At 38.9% G+C, this 19,398-nt stretch overlaps 1 long non-coding RNA gene across 1 annotated transcript; it reads left to right on the top strand.

Moving 5' to 3' along the window:
• Window positions 1-15: 15 nt before the first annotated feature.
• On the top strand, window positions 16-3,464 carry LOC132041913 (uncharacterized). Its single transcript, XR_009411278.1, has 2 exons — window positions 16-266; window positions 3,265-3,464. It is a non-coding gene; the product is annotated as an uncharacterized LOC132041913 (long non-coding RNA).
• The last annotated feature ends 15,934 nt before the right edge of the window (window positions 3,465-19,398 follow it).

Genomic DNA, 19,398 nt, shown 5'->3' with positions numbered 1-19,398 from the left:
TTTACTTTCTCTTTAAATTTAATTACATATAGTTTATGATTTTGCTAACACACACAAAAATTTTCTGGTGCAAACTGGGACAGAAAAATTTTGTTCGTGCTGTTTGTCTTTGATGATTTGCAGGACCTGCTTGAAGAATGGAAAGCAAGTCAATATCTGCCTGAAAAATGGGACACCTTTCAATTTAAGGTTCAAGAGCCCGCCTGAAAAATAGGGTGTATTTTCAAGTTCAGTCAGAAGTAGCAGGAGCCCCGCCTGAAGAATAGGTTGTTACACCTCGGAATTTTTTTTTCGTTGGTGGAAGGCAGTGAATCAGGGCTAATGAGGAGTACGAGGTAGAAGATGTTCCGATAAGTAAGTAATGACTTTTGATGACCTTAAGCAAGATTTTAAAGGCATCCGATGTTAGACGAGAAAGGCTGCAGAGAAGGCAATGTATACGATAAGAATCGGAAAGGATTTACAAGTAACAAGTTGATGATGACTTAATGATGTTGGGAGAAGAGTTATAATGTCCCTAAGATTGCTAATGAAGTGATAAACAAGTGTTAAGAAGGTTCCATAAGGATCGGAGATCAAACGAGTCGACGAGAGAAAGTATCGAAAAGCCGCAAACATACGACGAACATACTAGCCGTATAAAATCTCTTAATCGTATGTCTAGAAGCGATGGAGATCCAGCCCGAATGACATGTTCTTCTAGACCAATATACGGTCCAACATACGGTCAGTAGAAATTATACGGACCGTATGTTGGTTCGTGTATTCCAATCGACCGAGGTGAAATGTATAAAGCGGACCTCGCCCATTTTATTTTCATTTCATTCTTCACCTCCACCATTCAAGAAACCTCTAGAGTGTTCCAAACACTTCAACCACAAGAGAGCCATAGAAATCAAAGATCAACAACAAGAATTGAGTAGAATCAAGTGTATGAAACCCATTAAAAGTCATCCAAATCAAGAAAACCCGAGAGAGATGAAATAGGATTTTTGTACGTAAAGTGTATCATCAATCAAGGCCTATTCCTTCTTCATCTAAGGTGAGCTTCATGACCTTTCATGTTATTTGAAGTATTTATAAGTTGAAACACATGGATTGTGAAAGAGTATAGGAAATGGGTCACAAATATGAGGATAGTGTCATTATTGAATAGTAGTTGAGTTGAGTCATGGAAATGGTTATGTTGATGATATAAATACGTTATAAATGATATTTAGAACATGAAAGAAGTATTGGATATGAAAGAATGCGATGATTGACTTTTGTCATGATTATGGAAGATTGTAGTGAAATCATGAATTGTGGCCAACGTAATTAGATGATGCCTATCGTTTACGATATTGTGATTGTTGTTATGAATGTTGGGAGTTGATATGGAATATGGAGGAAAGTAGTATAAACAAAGGAAATGCTGCCCAAATTTCTCTAGCTTTAGTAAGTACGTTTTCATGATTGTTTAGCTAATGACGACACGAATTCCATTGAAGGTATAAGCAAGTGCATTAAAGGAGAACGAAATGACGATAGAATAGTTAAACACAAAGGTATGTAAGGCTATTCCTTCCTTCCTAAGGCATGAATCTTATGACATGATTTTCCTCTTTCCTTATGAACTTCCTATCTTCAAGAAACTATGAGCCCTTGTACATGAACGAGCTATATAAGACAAGAGATGTGCGATGAGTACAATAGTGATGATGATAAGTTAAGCCTAAAGAAGCTATAACTCATGATACGATGTTCCTATAAAACTAATGAGCCACCCTTAGTTCATTGATGTTGATTCTTGTATACACTCACCTTATGTGTCAATTCCTTCAAGGTGAGGTGGAACGTTCATGAATGCTCTATAATGTAATCAGGGGTTCACGACCTTACGTCATCCCGATAAGGTATAGTCGTCCATGAGCCCCAAGATTGCATTATGACGAATTATGATGAGCGATTATGATAGTGCCATGATATGCTTACGAAACGATTAATAATGACGAGCCTATGATGATGCCTAATTGATACGATGATGTATGAGTGGTATGATGATGCATATGCTCATGTGATGAATAATAATGGTAAGTATACGATATATGTTATGAAGTTTACGTCATAGGAATAATATTATGTTTATAGATTGTCCTTAATTTAAATACATATCTTATGGAAAGTTGTGATAAGCTTATGAGATGTATACGATGATAAGAGATATACCGAGCCTCGTCATGGCCGGGTACGGAAGACATATATATGATATTGTCGAGCCACTACGTGGCCGAATATGGATAATGTTTAAATATGTGTTATGATGAATGTAAGATGGTGATAAGGTATGATTAGTTATATTAAGGTCACGATATGCTTATGCGACGTATAATAATGTTAAGGATGATGCTGATTTCATTTATGTATTGCTATGTATATGTGTGTATGGATACCATCGAGCCCGGAAGGGCCGAGTACGGATACCATCGAGCCCGGAAGGGTCGAGTACGGATACCATCGAGCCCGGGAGGGCCGAGTACGGATATCATCGAGCCTGGGAGGGCCGAGTACGGACACTATGGAGTCCCGAGAGGGCCGAGTACGGATGATACTGAGCCTATATAGCCGGGTACGTGGTCGTATTGCATTATAACGGTCGCATATGTAAGTGTACCTCTATAGGAAGGAAAGGCGTAATTACGTATAGCGGATGTTTAAGAAGGTATTATGAGAAACGAACAGTTCATTTATCTTACGCTATCCTTATGCTTCTATCTTGCATTATTATGGTTGATGCCTTACATACTCGGTACAATGTTCGTCCGACGTCCTTTTCTTTGAGCCTTTGCACCATGTTCATGCCCACGTGTAGACGGAGACGGTACGGATCCATAGGAGCTATCGCGAGTTGCGTAAACCCTCGTTTATTCGGAGGTGCTAATTTTGAGATGTTATTTTGTGTGTGTGTATATATATATATACATATTGGGCATGACGGGGTCCTGTCCCGTCCATATGTTCAGTGTTCTAGTAGAGGCTCGTAGATACGTATGTGTGGGTAGTATGGTCCCATAGACTTCATGTATATGCAAGCATATGTATATTATTATTTTGATAGCCTAAATGGCCTATGTTTATATAAGTAAATATGTTTTAAATGAAAGTCGTTTTCTATGATTATGAATGATAAGAAATATGAATGAAGGCAGGATAAGTAATAGAATGGGTGGTGCTCGGTGGTTAGCCCCGGGTACCCGTCATGGCCCTAGTCGGGTCGTGACATAGGTTACTTTCGAGATCAGAATGCTTATCTCACCACTTGGGAAAGCGTGAAGATTCAAGTCAAACTTCAAGAGAAGCCGCATAGATAGGATCTCGTTACTTGTATTTCCTTTTTAACTTTTGTTTTCATTTTGATGTAATAACTGGAGCCGCGGACCGGAACCTCGACAGGACCTCAATCGACTCTCCAACTCAGCATATTCCATCACCCTTCTTACTCTTGAACTACACAAGATCTGATTCCCTTATAACCCGGGATATGTAGGATGCCCAAGACCGGGGCTCGATCACGCCCAAGACCAGGGCTCGATCACACTTTTTTGTTCTGTTCCATTCTCTTCCGCCAAATAATGGTCGGGTCAAAAAATTTGTCTCGTCGTCTACGTCTTTGTCTGAAAACTCTTCGTGCTCCCAACCGAAGAGGGACAGGTTGTAGACAGGTCATTTTTTTATCCTCCCCGAGTTGTTTTACACGATTTTTAACATTAAATATTTCTTTTGGGCTTAATCTTGCTATTCCGGAATTTATCTCATTTTAGTTGTTTTTTTGTGAAAACAAAAAAAAAATATAATACAAAACTAGAGTCGTATTTAAGATAAAGAGAAAATTACAAAAAATATTCTTTTCTTTTAACCGGATTTAAATGTATAAGTTTGTATTTTTCTTAGTCTAAAATTAAGTGGTTAATATGCTTATAAGTGTATTGATTTTTATTAAAACACAAAAAAAAAAAAAAAAAAAAAAAGATGCCCAACCAAAAAAGTTTCACCTCATAAGATTCCTTCCAACAAACTAATTCCTCCCACTCTATTTTACAATACACATTTTCATACACGTACACAATATACACATTACACAAAAAGGTACAAGAAAGTCAAAAACAGATATTAAAAGAGGATAGGACACTTGACAAAAAATGGGAGGGGGGATATTTAATTGGGTAGTCCCCATAATTTTTTCGTACACGCAAAAGAGGAGTCCGGAACACAAATGCCTTCAAAAAAAATTGTTTGAACCAAAATACTCCAACAAAAAAAATAGTTACAAAAAGTACCTTTAGCGCGGTAAAAAATGCGCTAAAGCACTTAAAATAACGATGTGATGTACCGTTAAGTGCTTTAGCGCGATGATTTTGCGCTATAGTGGTTGTTTCTCTCACCTATAACGCAGTATTTTCTTTGCGCTATAACAATTATTCTCTCACCTATCTTTGCGCTAAAGCACTTAATCGTAACGGTACCGTTAAGTGCTTTAAGCGCGATTTAATCGCGCTATAGTGGTTGTCTTCTCTCACCTATAACGCGTGATATTTTTCGCTAACTATATCACTTATTCTCTCACCTATAGCGCAGTAAAATACGCTATATCCTTCAACATAAACCCATCGGGGTTCCACCTGGTCCCTCCAAAATTGGGTTTAAAAAAAAGAAACCGCCATTGACGGAAAAAAACGAGGTGGTCCCACATCCAAAAACGTCATTTTCTATTAAATTTCGTCCGGAAAGTTTAGATTCTCGGTATATTCAAGTCGAGGAGCAAGATTCTAAGTTCAAATTTTGGGGAAAAGCGGCGTAGAACTCGATTAAAATAACTCTACAAAAAATCTTCGATTAAGGTTTTCTACTAATGAACTTTTGTTATTATTTTGTTATATACATTATATTCTAAGCATGCTTAACATTTAATCGTTGCTATGTTTCAAAAAAAAAAAATCAATTTTTTTTTTGTTCTTTTTCGGTTGGGCGGTGGCTTTTGCCAGCTTTGTTATTTTTTTTTTTTTTTGGTTTAATTCAATATTTGTTAAATGTTTATGAATTGTTAATTTGTTAAATGTTTATGAATTGTTAATTTGTTTTATGTTTATGAGTTGTTAATTTGTTAATTATTTATGAATTGTTAATGAATTATTATTTTGTTAAATATTGATTATGAATTTATTAGTTGTTAATTATTGTTTATGAATTAAAAGAAATTGATTGGTAATGAATTATTATGTTGTTAACACTTTGATTGGATGATTGTTATGTATTGTTTTGACATTTTTTCGTATTGTGTCATATTGTATAGGACCAAATCAGTGGTTACATAAAATAGGACCTTTCGTCGTTACATAAAAATAATATTAAAGTAACAATCAAAGCAAACATTGTATTTAAATTAACAACATAATATAATACAATAGGTAACAACCATCGAGATAAGTTGTAAATGATTATGAATTGTTATATATATAATTTTAAAAGTGTGAATATATATATATGTTAAATAAAAAAAAGATTATCTAGAAAAGAATAGTTAAAGTTCTTCTTTTCATAAATACATAAGTTAACGATAAAAATGTAAAGTTTGTAGAAAAATATGTGGTTGACGAATATACTCTTTTAGTCTAATTTTATCGTAGCTGTGTTGGCTATTTGGTCAACTAAAAATATATCACATATTCAAAATAGAGTTCTAAACAAATATTCTTTAGTCTAAATTTCGATTCTCAAACTAATTAACTTAACAAGTCTTTGCCATCACATAATTCAAAAGTAATTAACTTAAAAGTCTTTGCCATCACATATGTGTCCTTTACTATCACATATTAAATTTACGCATATCCCATGTTAATTATTCACAAGATATAATACTACATAATTCACATATTCTCTACAAATTATTAATTAGTTAATATAATTTATCTTTCATTTCAAGAATAATGACTAATTTAGTTTTGTACAGATCGGACTCTTTCATGGATCCGAATGTTCCCCCTGGGACCGATGTTCCCCCGGGGCCCGATGCTCACGCGGGGCCCGATGCTCACGCGGGGCCCTCTGTTCGCCCGGGACCCTCTGATAGATCAGTATTGTCTTTACAAGACAATCATAGGTCAGACTTATTATGGGTCGGTACTATAGGGATATCTACTAGCTCGCCGCCCGTAGGCCGAAGGCTTGGACTCTTTTACGCGAGCACCCCCCCACGCCTCGCGTCTTGGAGATATTGTTTCGGTGCGGCATCTACCGTTGCGTGTCCGTTGGTCGGGTACAACATGATTGGGCGCTCGCGGCCGTGGTTGAGCGGTGGAGGCCAAAGACACATACCTTCCATTTCGCCTTTGGTGAGGCCACGATTACACTTCGGGATGTGAGGTCCTCTTTGGATTGCGGGTAGATGGAGAGCCATTATACTGCTCGGTACGAGCCTCCTCCGGTCGACGTGGGCGACGAGTTGACTAGGCTCACCCGTTTCGTGCTGTTGCCCGGGCCGCATTTCGGGACGAGTCGGGTTCGGATTAGTGCACTCTGCACTTATTTGGAGGGTCTTGATCCGGTTGATGACGGCACCTGCCCGGAGACGCCTTTGTTGATCGTCATGCCGTTTGTGCACACTTATTATATTCGGGGGCATCTTGTTCCGAATTCATCGGGTGCCTTTGTCGGCTTACGTTATTTGGTTTTCTTGGAGCATACGGACCGCACGGGAGACTACGGTGGGGGGGGGGGGCTGTTTTGGCGTATCTTTACAGATGCCTGTGCCGAGCGTCTATTGGTGTTTTCACAGATGTGTGTGGATTTTTTGCTGTTCTCCAGGTAATATTTTAAGTGTGCCTTCCTTTAATGTAGACAAAACTCTTGAAATGACGACTTAAAAATCGTATTTTCTAATATTCTTTGTACGATTATGGGCATGGGAGAGGATGCGCCTTTTCGGCCCCGTACCTAGGCATCACCTCAACATTGACATGCCTTATGCGAGGAGGTGGACAGCGGGTTTTGATCGGGATGTGGACATGACGGACGATGTGGTAAAACAGTTTAAATTTACATTAATAATTTAATTAAACGTCTTTTCGACTTGGTGATCACTGATTTGTATGTATATGTTATGCAGCTATTTATATAGACGTCGTACACTGCTATATTAGATGGTTTGCCGTCCTTACGAGGGCGAGGTCGGGGGGGGGGTTTGGAGGTCGCGGTGTCCGTTGATACACCTGGACATCGTAGAGAGCACATGCCGAGCGTGTCTTTATGACAGTTTGGGCATACACAGAGTTGTTATATCCTGTATTTTGTTCATTGGGACAATCCGGATTAACTATGATAAGTTAGGGACAAAACCATTCCGGGATACAAAGTCGAGACTTTTGACCTTCGATTTTGTTTTGAGATATAATTTGTTCATGAATTTGTTGGCATGGAATATTTAGGAAAATTTGGGACCAAAAGTGGAATATTTGGAAGTTTGAAATTCATGAAAATTGGCCATGTTGGCCATGTGGCTTGAATTGGTCCCACACACTTGTGGACAATTTTAATTGGTCCAACACATGTGTGTGGGCCATGAAAACTTGTGCAATTTAAGTGGAGGCTTAAAAGATGACTTCTAAGTCATCTACATTCATTCTACACTTAGAAAAAAAAAAACACAAGAAGTTGAAGAGCAAGAAGGAGCTCTCGGCCAAAGCTCCCAAAAATTCAAGTAAAAAATTAGCCACTCCAAAAATATTTCTTTGGTACAAATTTACTAATTGGAGGTCCCTAAGTAACGTGAAAGTGTTATTTGGATCATCAAACCATCCATTTTGTGGATCGTAAACCCTAGCCTATTTGTGAAGTTGAAGAAGAAAGGTAAGATTTGATCTTGTTTTATGTGTTATAAAGGTTGTATGCATGTTGTAGTATGTTAAAATGAATGAAAATCATGAGATATGGCATGTTGGAGTTGAGGTTGTGTGTGTAGTGTATAGCCGTGTAGGTGTGTGTGTGTGTTATGTTGTGTTGAAGTAATGAATTGAAGTTTAGTTAGCATGTTTTGAATGTTGTAGAGTGAAGAAATGGATGAGAATCATCAATATGTATATATGTAGTGTTGGTAGAAAATGGGTCATATTATATGGCAATGAATGGATTAATTCTACTTAATGTTTTAGTTGTCGTCGTTATGAATTCTATGTTGGCGATAAGAGTTTAATGACTCAAATTGATATCGTAAGTGTTGTGGGCTGAATTGGAGACTATTGTGCTTTTAATGTAATTTGTGTATTTAAGAGAATGACATTGTTAGAATGTGGATTGTTGGTGCAAATCATGATTTGGAAGTGAGGAATGTGTTATGGATATTGTTCTCGGGTTTGGGGAATCTGTTTTCGGGCAAATTGGAGCCTTTGTTGGATTGTTGAAAATATTGTATGAATTGTTTAAAATGTTCTTGAATGTTGTTGGTATGGGTTTGGGTTGGTATTGGAATGTATGAGCGATAATGTTGGCTTGAATGTAAGCCGTTGAATTGAAATAATGAATGTTGTTGAGTGATGTAAAAGAGGTTATTAATGTTATGTTGCCTTTCGGATTGATTATTGATGTTGCTAGGTTGGTTGTTGTTGTTGATTTGGCCGAGTTAAATTCTCGGGGTTGGTGTATTTACAGGGGAAATCTTTTAAATTTTCAGAGAATTAAGGGCTAATTTGGAATTAAATACCCAAATGTCTATAGCTAATGTTTGGCATATTATGATTTATTTGTAGACCTTGGGCAGCCGAGACGTAGGTTGGAGTTAGCTTGAGTTTGGATTAGCGTTGAGAGAGATCGAGGTATGTAAAGCGCAACCTTTCCTTCTTTTGGCATGCCTTAGTCGTAAATAGGCTATGATACGAGCCTCGAGGAAATTCTACTCTCGCGATCCGACCATGTCTGTGATTATTATTTGTTTCTTGGTCTTCGTATGCATGATATGATGAAATATTGGCCCCTATATCTTTTGTATGACTAAGTTTCAAAAGTTGCATAAAAGTTTGGTTTTTAAAAGAGTTTTGCTCCTAAATGATTCCGAAAACTACGAAAGTCCGTAACTTTCACGGAGAGAACCGGATCGCCTCGATATGCTTAAAAATGATTCCATGATGTATGATGATTATGTTTTCCATAGGCGGGCCCGGCTCGGGTCTACACCGTTCGTGGGTCCCGCGACTTTCTTATGTATTTCGACGACTTTTGAAAGAATATGATATGAGTATGATCCCGATTTCAAGTACGATCGGTTTACTTACCTTTTTAGTCTATGATAATGATCTCACGCATATGATTTTGATACATAACTATGGTTTCGAAGTTCGGGTTGATATGTTCGAGTGGTAACGTTCGGAAGAAAATCGATTTGATTATATGATTTATTTTGACTTATAAATGATAGTTCGTTTTGATTAACCTCTTCGAGTCTTTGAACATGTTTTAAACTGTAATTGGTTACTCGTGATTAACTCGTCCATTCGGTTGTTACATTTGTCGCCAAGTCCGGGCCGGTTATGTTATCGTGCGCACTATCTTTGTATTCGAAGTATGACGTGTATTCCGAAATATGATGTAATACGAAGTCTGATATGATATGTGATAACAGGATGATGTGACGATTCTATACATCGAGTCCCTCACTAGAGGGCCGGGACACGAAATGTATATGATGATATGATGATGACATGATTTGATACACCGAGTCCCTCACTAAAGGGACACTTGCGTGGTTATGTACACCGAGTCCCTCACTAGAGGGGCGGGACACGCTATACACCGAGTCCTCTCACTAGAGTGCGGGACACGCTATATGTATGTATATATGGGATGATGATATGATCTTACTTACCGAGTCTCTCGCTAGAGGGCGGGACACGCTATATGTATGCGCGTGTGCGAATGATTGTCGATTGGGATATGATATGAACATGTATGAATTATGTTTTGAAGGTAAGTTTTGTGGTTTCGGTTCGTATTCATGTCTCCTACTCCTTATTTAAAGTACGACTACGCCTCGTATTTCATGCTTTACATGCTCGGTACATATTCCCGCGACCCCCCGCCCTTTCTTCGGGGGCTGCGTTTCATGCCGCAGTACGGACGTACGGTTCGGTGATCCGCTAGTCTAGGACACCCGTTGCGGTTGGAGTGCTCCCTTTATTCCGAGCCCACGTTTTGGTATATACTTGTCCGTTGTATATGTATGAGTTTGTTCGGGGGTACGGCGGGGCCACATCCCGTCATATGATTGTTGGTCTATACAGAGGTACGTAGACATATATGTGGGTTAGGCCTATCTTTGTACGGGTGTGTTTGTATGTTATATGTTGGGCGATCCTATTCGCCGTGGCGCCCTCGTCGGCTTGCATTTGTACATGTTTTGGGCCGTTGCGCCATTTTGCCTTGTCGGCTTCGATATATATATGTTTGTGTTTGAGATGTGTTTGATATGAATGCGAGACGGCGTATTGATATTTGCGTATACGCGCAAGCTATGCGTATGCGATTCGGATTAATGATTGTGTTTGGGTGCCCGGCTCGGGCACTAGTCACGGCCTACGGGGTTGGGTCGTGATTAAGTGGTATCGAAGCGAGTTCGTCCTCGGAATGTCTACGAGACCGTGTCTAGTAGAGTCTTGTTTATTGGTGTGTTGTGCACCACGTCTATAAATTTTAGGAGGCTACGGGACATTTAGGGTGTTATCTTTCCTTACGATCTTAGATCGTGCGATAGAGTTGTGTTATCGGGATGACTCACGACGCCTAACGAAATGTTATGTTTTCGAGCGATGCCTCAGGAAGGCCACACTGCCCGAAAGGGCAAGTCTACGATAGTGGGGGAGACCGGCCCGGGCCGGAGAGTTACCGGGGCCCGAGCCTGTACACGAGATCGTGCCCCAGAGCCCGGTTCGGCTACACGCCGATGTCCGAGGGGCTTGGAGCAATATAAACTTTTGCCCCGGAGTCGAGCGGCTCCACCGCCGGCTCCCGAGGTTCGAGCACCGAGCCTCGGCTCCTCGGCCCGGGGGCGGAGAATCGGGCGATGCGAGATGCGGTCGGTTGTTGGACCGGAATTGATGGCGGCCCGGGTTCACGGGCACGGATCGGGGGTGATCGTGCGGATAGATATGACGATCGAGAGGGCCGTGATTTTTCGCTTTGTGGCCTACCGAGTTTTCGGGTCAAAGCCGCGAGAGGACCCTCGGGTGAGTTCGTCCGCGGATGGAGCGTACCATGCGATTGATTAGTGCTTCCGAGACGAGTCGGTTGAGTTGGCGTCTTGTATCGGTTGCACGATGTAGCGGCTAATTGGTATGAGTTTGGATGCGTCCGGAAGGCGAGGCGCCCCTCCGGCCGTATGGGGCGAGTTTACGAGAGGCCTTCACCGGCCCATTTTCTACCTCCGGAGGTGAGGGCGGGCCGGGGTGGTGGATTCGCATTCCTTTGATTAAGCGAGAGGGGAGGCCGTCACGGGAGTACGGTTTAGAGTTCGATTCGGCCGGATATGCGCCCGCTATATGTGGGCGACATGATGGATCGGATGCCTTTGTTTTATATAGTGGGGTTGTATGATTACCTTCGTTGATAGTTGTTGGTGATGGCGGCCCGGCCGGATGGACATTGCACGGATACGGGGCGCCCGGGTATGGAGGACCGACACGAGAGGGCGCCGGCGATAGGGTTGATGATAGGGGCCGACCCGAGAGGGCTAGATCCGCGGGTATTCGGGGAGTTCGAGCATTCCCGGCCTCGGCGGCGGTATAGCGAATATCCTCCCCCCGGCCGCACGAGCACACCCCCGCGGTTGCGGGCAAGGGCAAGAGTTTGGGTATTCGGGGAAGCGGTCGCGAGCTCCGGGGCTTCGGGTTCGCGGTCAAGCGGAGGTTTGAGCCGGGCTAAGGCTATCTATGCCTCGGTGTCCTCGGTGCGGCGGCGCCGCTCGGGGGGGAGTGCCGTTACGCTACGGGCGCTTGTTTTGCTTGCGGCCGTCAAGGCCATATCATGAGGGAGTGTCCGTCTTTGGGTAACCCGAGGTGGTGCGGCTCGGCCCCCAGGTCGGTTGCTGGTTCGTCCTCTTCGGTGGCTATGCGCCCTCGATGGGGGTAGCGGCACCGGCACCCCGGCGGGCCGTGGTAGAGGCCGTGGCGGAGCCTCCGGTTTTAGCGGTCCTTCGAACCGCCATATGCGTTGGCCAATAGACGGGAGAAAGGAGCGTCACCGAGATGCGGCTACAGGTATATGAATCCTTACTGAGATGTGTGCTGTTATGTATGTATATTGTTGTATGGTTGATATTTAATAGCCGCTAACAGAAATTTAAGGACCGATAATCGAGTATTCATAAATTAAGGCGATTAAGGTATGTTTACCATTATAGTGAATCTGGAAGTCGAGGACGGAAGGTAATCGTATTCGTAAGTGAAAGGTGAACGCGGGGGATCGAGAAGGGTAAAACGGTAATTGTGTCGTGAGAACGTTTTGAAAACTGTTAAGACTTCAATTTACTCCAGGTTGTGTGCTGAAGGTCATGCGGTGACGTGAACGCTATCAGACTAATATTAAAGCACCGTATTTCATCGGAATTCGAGGTTAAGCGTCTTTGGGAGAGAGAAATATTGGGATGGGTGACCCCCCAGGAAGTTTTACGAAAATCTCACAAATTCGGACGAAAGAGGCAAATGAGAAGCTAGAGTAATCCAAAGGAAGTTAGAGGGTGCGGAGTGGGTCGGAACCTTAAGTGGTCACGTAGAACGAGGCAGTTAGATCGGTAAAGAGGAAAGGAGATGTATCACGATTTTGGAATTGGGGTAAGTTCGAAAAGTGTTGGAAATATTTTGTAAGTGAGACGATAGCGACTACATGTCCACGTAGGTGTGTAATGTCTCGTACACGGTTTTATTAAGCGAGAGATGTGTATTCCGGCAACCAACGTGGCGATATAGGGAAGGCATTAATTGGACGAGTAACGAAGCTCAAGCGAGCAACGGTGTATAAATGGCACAAACAAATATTATAAGGCATTCGAATGCAATGACATGTGGAAAAAGGGAAGAAAGTGAGTTGTGGTTATTACTTGGAATGGGAAATGCGGATATAAGCAAATATAATGGGCAGTTCGAATACAATGACATGTGGCAACAAAAAAAAAAAGTTGAAAGGCGAGATCTAAGCAAAGGAACAATAAAAGAGTTCGAGTTAAAGATAAAGAGATGATTTGAGAAACTGACAACGAGATAAAGAAGGAAAGAGGAATATGATTGGTAGATACGATATTTTTATGGTAATAAAAGGAACTTCCCCCGAGATCCTTATACGGCTTTATAAGACTAGTTGAACATTCGAGGACGAATGTTCTAAAGGGGAAAGGATGTTATATCCGTATTTTGTTCATTGGGACAATCGGATTAACTATGATAAGTTAGGGACAAAACCATTCCGGATACAAAGTCGAGACTTTTGACCTTCGATTTTGTTTTGAGATATAATTTGTTCATGAATTTGTTGGCATGGAATATTTAGGAAAATTTGGGACCAAAAGTGGAATATTTAGAAGTTTGAAATTCATGAAAATTGGTCATGTTGGCCATGTGGCTTGAATTGGTCCCACACACTTTGTGGACAATTTTAATTGGTCCAACACATGTGTGTGGGCCATGGACACTTGTGCAATTTAAGTGGAGGCTTAAAAGATGACTTCTAAGTCATCTACATTCATTCTACACTTAGAAAAAAAAAACACAAGAAGTTGAAGAGCAAGAAGGAGCTCTCGGCCAAAGCTCCCAAAAATTCAAGTCAAAAATTAGCCACTCCAAAAATATTTCTTTGGTACAAATCCACTAATTGGAGGTCCCTAAGAAACGTGAAAGTGTTGTTTGGATCATCAAACCATCCGTTTTGTGGATCGTAAACCCTAGCCTATTTGTGAAGTTGAAGAAGAAAGGTAAGATTTGATCTTGTTTTATGTGTTATAAAGGTTGTATGCATGTTGTAGTATGTTAAAATGAATGAAAATCATGAGATATGGCATGTTGGAGTTGAGGTTGTGTGTGTAGTGTATAGCCGTGTAGGTGTGTGTGTGTTGTGTTGTGTTGAAGTAATGAATTGAAGTTTAGTTAGCATGTTTTGAATGTTGTAGAGTGAAGAAATGGATGAGAATCATCAATATGTATATATGTAGTGTTGGTAGAAAATGGGTCATATTATATGGCAATGAATGGATTAATTCTACTTAATGTTTTAGTTGTCGTCGTTATGAATTCTATGTTGGCGATAAGAGTTTAATGACTCAAATTGATATCGTAAATGTTGTGGGCTGAATTGGAGACTATTATGCTTTTAATGTAATTTGTGTATTTAAGAGAATGACATTGTTAGAATGTGGATTGTTGGTGCAAATCATGATTTGGAAGTGAGGAATGTGTTATGGATATTGTTCTCGGGTTTGGGGACCTTGTTTTCGGGCAAATTGGAGCCTTTGTTGGATTGTTGGAAATATTGTATGAATTGTTTAAAATGTTCTTGAATGTTGTTGGTATGGGTTTGGGTTGGTATTGGAATGTATGAGCGATAATGTTGGCTTGAATGTAAGCCGTTGAATTGAAATAATGAATGTTGTGGAGCTTCATGCCCACCAAGTGTTTGATAAAATGCTTAGATGACCAAAGCATGAATATTATTGCTAATATAGAATCCCTTTGACTTGTATTGATATAGATCAAAGTTGAAAGGGTTGACGAACATTGTATTACGCTCAAAGGCTGGAATTAAGGTATGTGAGGCTAACTATCTACGTTAGGGAATGTTCATGATTCTCCCTACGCCTCATTCTTCATACTTGTCAGTAATTTGACTCGAATACTTAGCCCTAGTTTTATGATATGTTGTAGAACCGTTATCTTCTCGGGTTGCGATTCTGAGAATTCGTTCATGGTTGTCAATTTGAATATCATGAACTCAGCACGTAATCTTTATAGACTTATGTATTGTTACCACATGAGTCTTAGTCTAGAAATTCGTATGCTCAGAAACAGTCAGTGTTTTCAATTCGATCCAAAGATGTCTATTTCGATTCAAAGCATTGTTCATTGTTGTTATGGTCTCGCCTTATTAATTAACCATAATTAAACATATGTGATTTGCCCAAAGCCAAGTCTTGTGTATACGTATACATGGCCGAGGCCATTGACTGACGCACTACTAGGCCGAGGCCATAGCGTGCATTTATTATCGTGGCCGAAGCCCCACATATACAAACACGGATAATACGGATGATTCAGATACGAGCGAGGAGTATTCATATCTCTACTTCCTTGCTATTACGATTACGATTCTGAGTTATGAGTTTCGGTTTAGTATTTTAGTGCTTCTAGTTGCTTTACATACCAAGTACAATTCAAATGTCGATGTCCCTTTTTATTGGGGGCTGCGTCTCGCAATGCTAACGATATATACGAGTTGACGACTCGGCTATTTAGGAGTGCACGTATCGTCTATTGGTGAGCCCAAAATTCCTTCGGGCATTGTCGGCCCCTATCCGTTATTTCAGTTCATAGACACCTATATTATTCGATATTCTTAGAGGCTTCATAGACATAGTCAGACGAGTCGGATATTTGTTATGTTAGTCTCGTTGACGATTATACTCGATTGTTCGGATTATTTTGGTTTAGCCATGTTGGCTACTTTTATATTTTCAAATTGTCTAAGTATTTCCGCATTATGATATTTCAAATTGATTTTTAGTTAATCGATTTGTTAGTTTTATTTTATAAGTCGAGTTATGTTTTGGTATCACATGTTGATTCGGCTTGCATCACGCTTGGTTCGCTCGGTCACGTACGATCGGGCACGGGTGCCGTGTTACGTCTGTGTGCCTGTGTTCGGGGCGTGACATTAACATTTGTTAAATTTTAGCGATTTTCACACACAAGAGCAGGAGATATATACTTGAGCGAGTTGAGCCTGAGTCACAAACTTGTTTGTTCGAGCTTGAGCGATAACCTCCTTCAATTTAGCTTTGTATGCATCTGAAAAAAGATACAACATTTGTAACACATATAGGATGTTGTCAACTGTACGAACATAGAGCTGATAGAAGCAACAATCACAAGTCATAAAATATCATTAAGGAAATAGGAATTAATAAGCTATGAAATTTATCTGTAAAGAGCCCGTAGCTAACAACTATTTAACGATGAATTTTTGTTGTTTAGAGACAAAAGTTTTCCGTTGCTAAAAAGGAAAAAATAAATAGGTGAAATAAAGACATTGCAAATATATGCTCAACACCAAAAAGAAAAGGTTCATAGAGATTAGTTTTACCTTTAAGATTCTCTCCAAGGGCTTTCTCCAGTTTAGAGATCTATCATATCCTGGCTTGGAATTGCCTTTCCAGACTCATACTCCTGAATGATTTGTGGCTTCACTTTTATATTCTGAAAAAAAAAAAAAACATGAGTTATCATATGTGTGTTTTATTTAGAATATTAAAGCTATAATTAAACCATATTAAGATTTTCGATGAGATATATAATCACACATTTCTACCAAAAAACCATAGCAACAATCAGATGACATGATCTTAGCACCAAAGATTATAGTAGGGTGGCAAGTACCCTTCCATGCATCCTGGGGGCAGAGCCACAGTAATAGTTACGGGTTCGGCAAAACTAAATAATTTTAGTTCAAATCTTGCATTTATCTCAAAGAAATTATTTAATTTATCAATAATCTATTCAAAACTCAGTAAGCAAAGAGAATTGGGGTCCAGATTCCATAACTAAAAACTGTAGCTCTGCCTACCGTCCACCATCCTTAACCATATATCACGAGTTCAAACCTTGGGTCCTTTGATATGTATGAAGCGTTTTAACCCCAAATAGTAGAACTTCCAGACTCGAATCCGAATTAATCAGGCTCCAAAATTGAGTACAAGACACCGAGTGAAAACAAAAAAATGACCATCAAAGATTTTGTCTTTCTATGTATGTGAAGTGTGGAACTAGAAGGATAAATCCCTTATTATACCAGACGCAATGTGAATCGGGGTTAGTTAATTTGTGTCGGTGGATATCGAATAACATATGATTATACAAAAAAAAAAAAAAAAAAAAAAATGAGAGAGAAGATATATACTTTAGCAAGTTGAGCTTGACTTAGGTTCTTCTTGTTTCGAGCTTGCAAAATGGCATCCTTCAATTCAATCTTTTTATCAAAACGATGTACAACAACAACGGTGTTTCTAACGGGACAAGGTTTGGAGCCACCACCACCCATAATGTGATAATATATGAGATTTAACTTAGAAAATTATGGAGCAGATACAATTAAGAACTAAGAAGGGAGATGTACTCAATTCTCAATTTGATTAAATGAAAAAAATCATGGAATATATAGGAGAAGATTAGTTGATCGCTAGCCATGGTAGTTACACTAATATAATTTATAAAGAGATGGTGTTCCTCGTACTACAATCATGTGGTGTATTTCCCTGGCACCTTCTAGCTGATGATTGCTATTTTTTATTCTTTTTAACTATTCGATATTTGAAATTTATTGGCTCGACTAATCTAGATTCATTCCGGATACACCTCCTTATGGGCTTATGGTGGAGAAATGGGCAAATAACCATTTTCTGAATGATTAATCAAGCTTTATTCAGCGTAAAATTAATTAAACTGTAGTTACTTTTTAATGCGAAAACATTATTTAGACGACCATACCCTAGATTAAAGTATAGAAACTTTTAAAACTCAAGCAACTTGAAATACATTAGAACTAACACGGTTCAAACATTAGAAAAAATTATGGAATCACAACCTTTTATAAGTTTAAACTCCAGAAATTGCTAGTTAGTAATTAATGTTTTTTAGAATCTTTATAACCATTTGATATTTGAAATTTATTGACCTCATTAAAATTTAGATTCACGCCAGTTACCCTCAGAATAAGTTCCATTCTTTCACGACACCTCTTGGATGATTAAGTGACACCTTCTAGATAATTGTCTAGGCGATTGATTACTACCAAGTTCTATTCAACCGATATAAACTTAAACTATTAATCATTTTTATATTATAAAACGTGATTATCAAATATTATACCTAATTATATAATATAATTTTTATACTGTCGCTACATAGGACATTATGTTTTTTGGAACTTTCTTGGTGACTAACCGCCGACTCCCGTTCGATCTGTATTTCTACTATATAGAAGAGTGAGTTTTACTCACTCTTCGTCGTCCGTCGTGGGCCCCTCCCCATAAATAAAAAAATTTTGGCCCCCACCCCCATAAACACCCCCATAAATTAAAAAAAAAATTCCCCCCCCCCACCCCCCCCCAAATATTAAATAGGCCCACAAAAATAAAAAAAAAAAAATTTTGGGGTCCCCCTAAAAAAAGTGAAACCCATCACATCCAAACTCACTTTAAAAAAATTAGACCCCATATTAACAAAATCAAGTTAATATTAAAAAAAAATGAATCCCGTATCAAAAAAAATAAACAATGTTAAAAAAAAATTGTGGGCCTCTTATTAAACACCATACGTATCGAGAAGAACACTAATATAATAAAGTTTTAAATACGGACAAAACTACAATGTTATATTAATCGTGCTTTGAACATAGTATCCCATATTGACAAAATCAAGCAATATATATATATAAAAAGAGTTAATCTCATATTAAAAAAAATAAACAATGTCAAAAAAAAAAAGTTCAGACTTTGTATTCTTAGCAAACACTAATATAATAAAGTTTTAGATACGGAGCACAATAAAATGAGTTAAACGAAAAATATTTACTAAAAAAAAAAAATGAATCCCGTATTAAAAAAATAAACAATGTTAAAAAAAAAATTGTGGGCCTCATATTAAACACCATGCGTATCGTTAGGCAAACACTAATATAATAAAATTTTAAATACGATAACAAAACTACAATGTTATATTAATCGTTTTGAACATAGTATCCCATATTGACAAAATCAAGCAATATATATATATAAAAAAAGAGTTAATCTCATATTAAAAAATAAACAATGTCAAAAAAAAAAGTTCGTACTTTGTATTCTTAAGCAACACTAATATAATAAAGTTTTAGATACGGAGCACAATAAAATGAGTTAAACGAAAAATATTTACTAAAAATTTAAAAATAAGTTCTTCATGGCCCCATATTAAACACCAAATCCGCATTTAAAAAAAAAAAAAAAAAAAAAAAGTGGAACCCACCACATCCAAACTCTTCGAAAAAAAAAAAAAAAAAATGTGGGCCCCATATATATTAAACAACAACTAATATTAACAAAAAATGAATCCCATATTGAAAAACAAACAATGTTAAAAAAAGTGC

This window comes from Lycium ferocissimum, unplaced genomic scaffold (genome assembly GCF_029784015.1).
Source record: "Lycium ferocissimum isolate CSIRO_LF1 unplaced genomic scaffold, AGI_CSIRO_Lferr_CH_V1 ctg12239, whole genome shotgun sequence".
Classification (NCBI taxonomy): domain Eukaryota; kingdom Viridiplantae; phylum Streptophyta; class Magnoliopsida; order Solanales; family Solanaceae; genus Lycium; species Lycium ferocissimum.
Note: the sequence above shows the minus strand (reverse complement) of the source record. Positions and strands in the feature narration are given on the sequence as shown.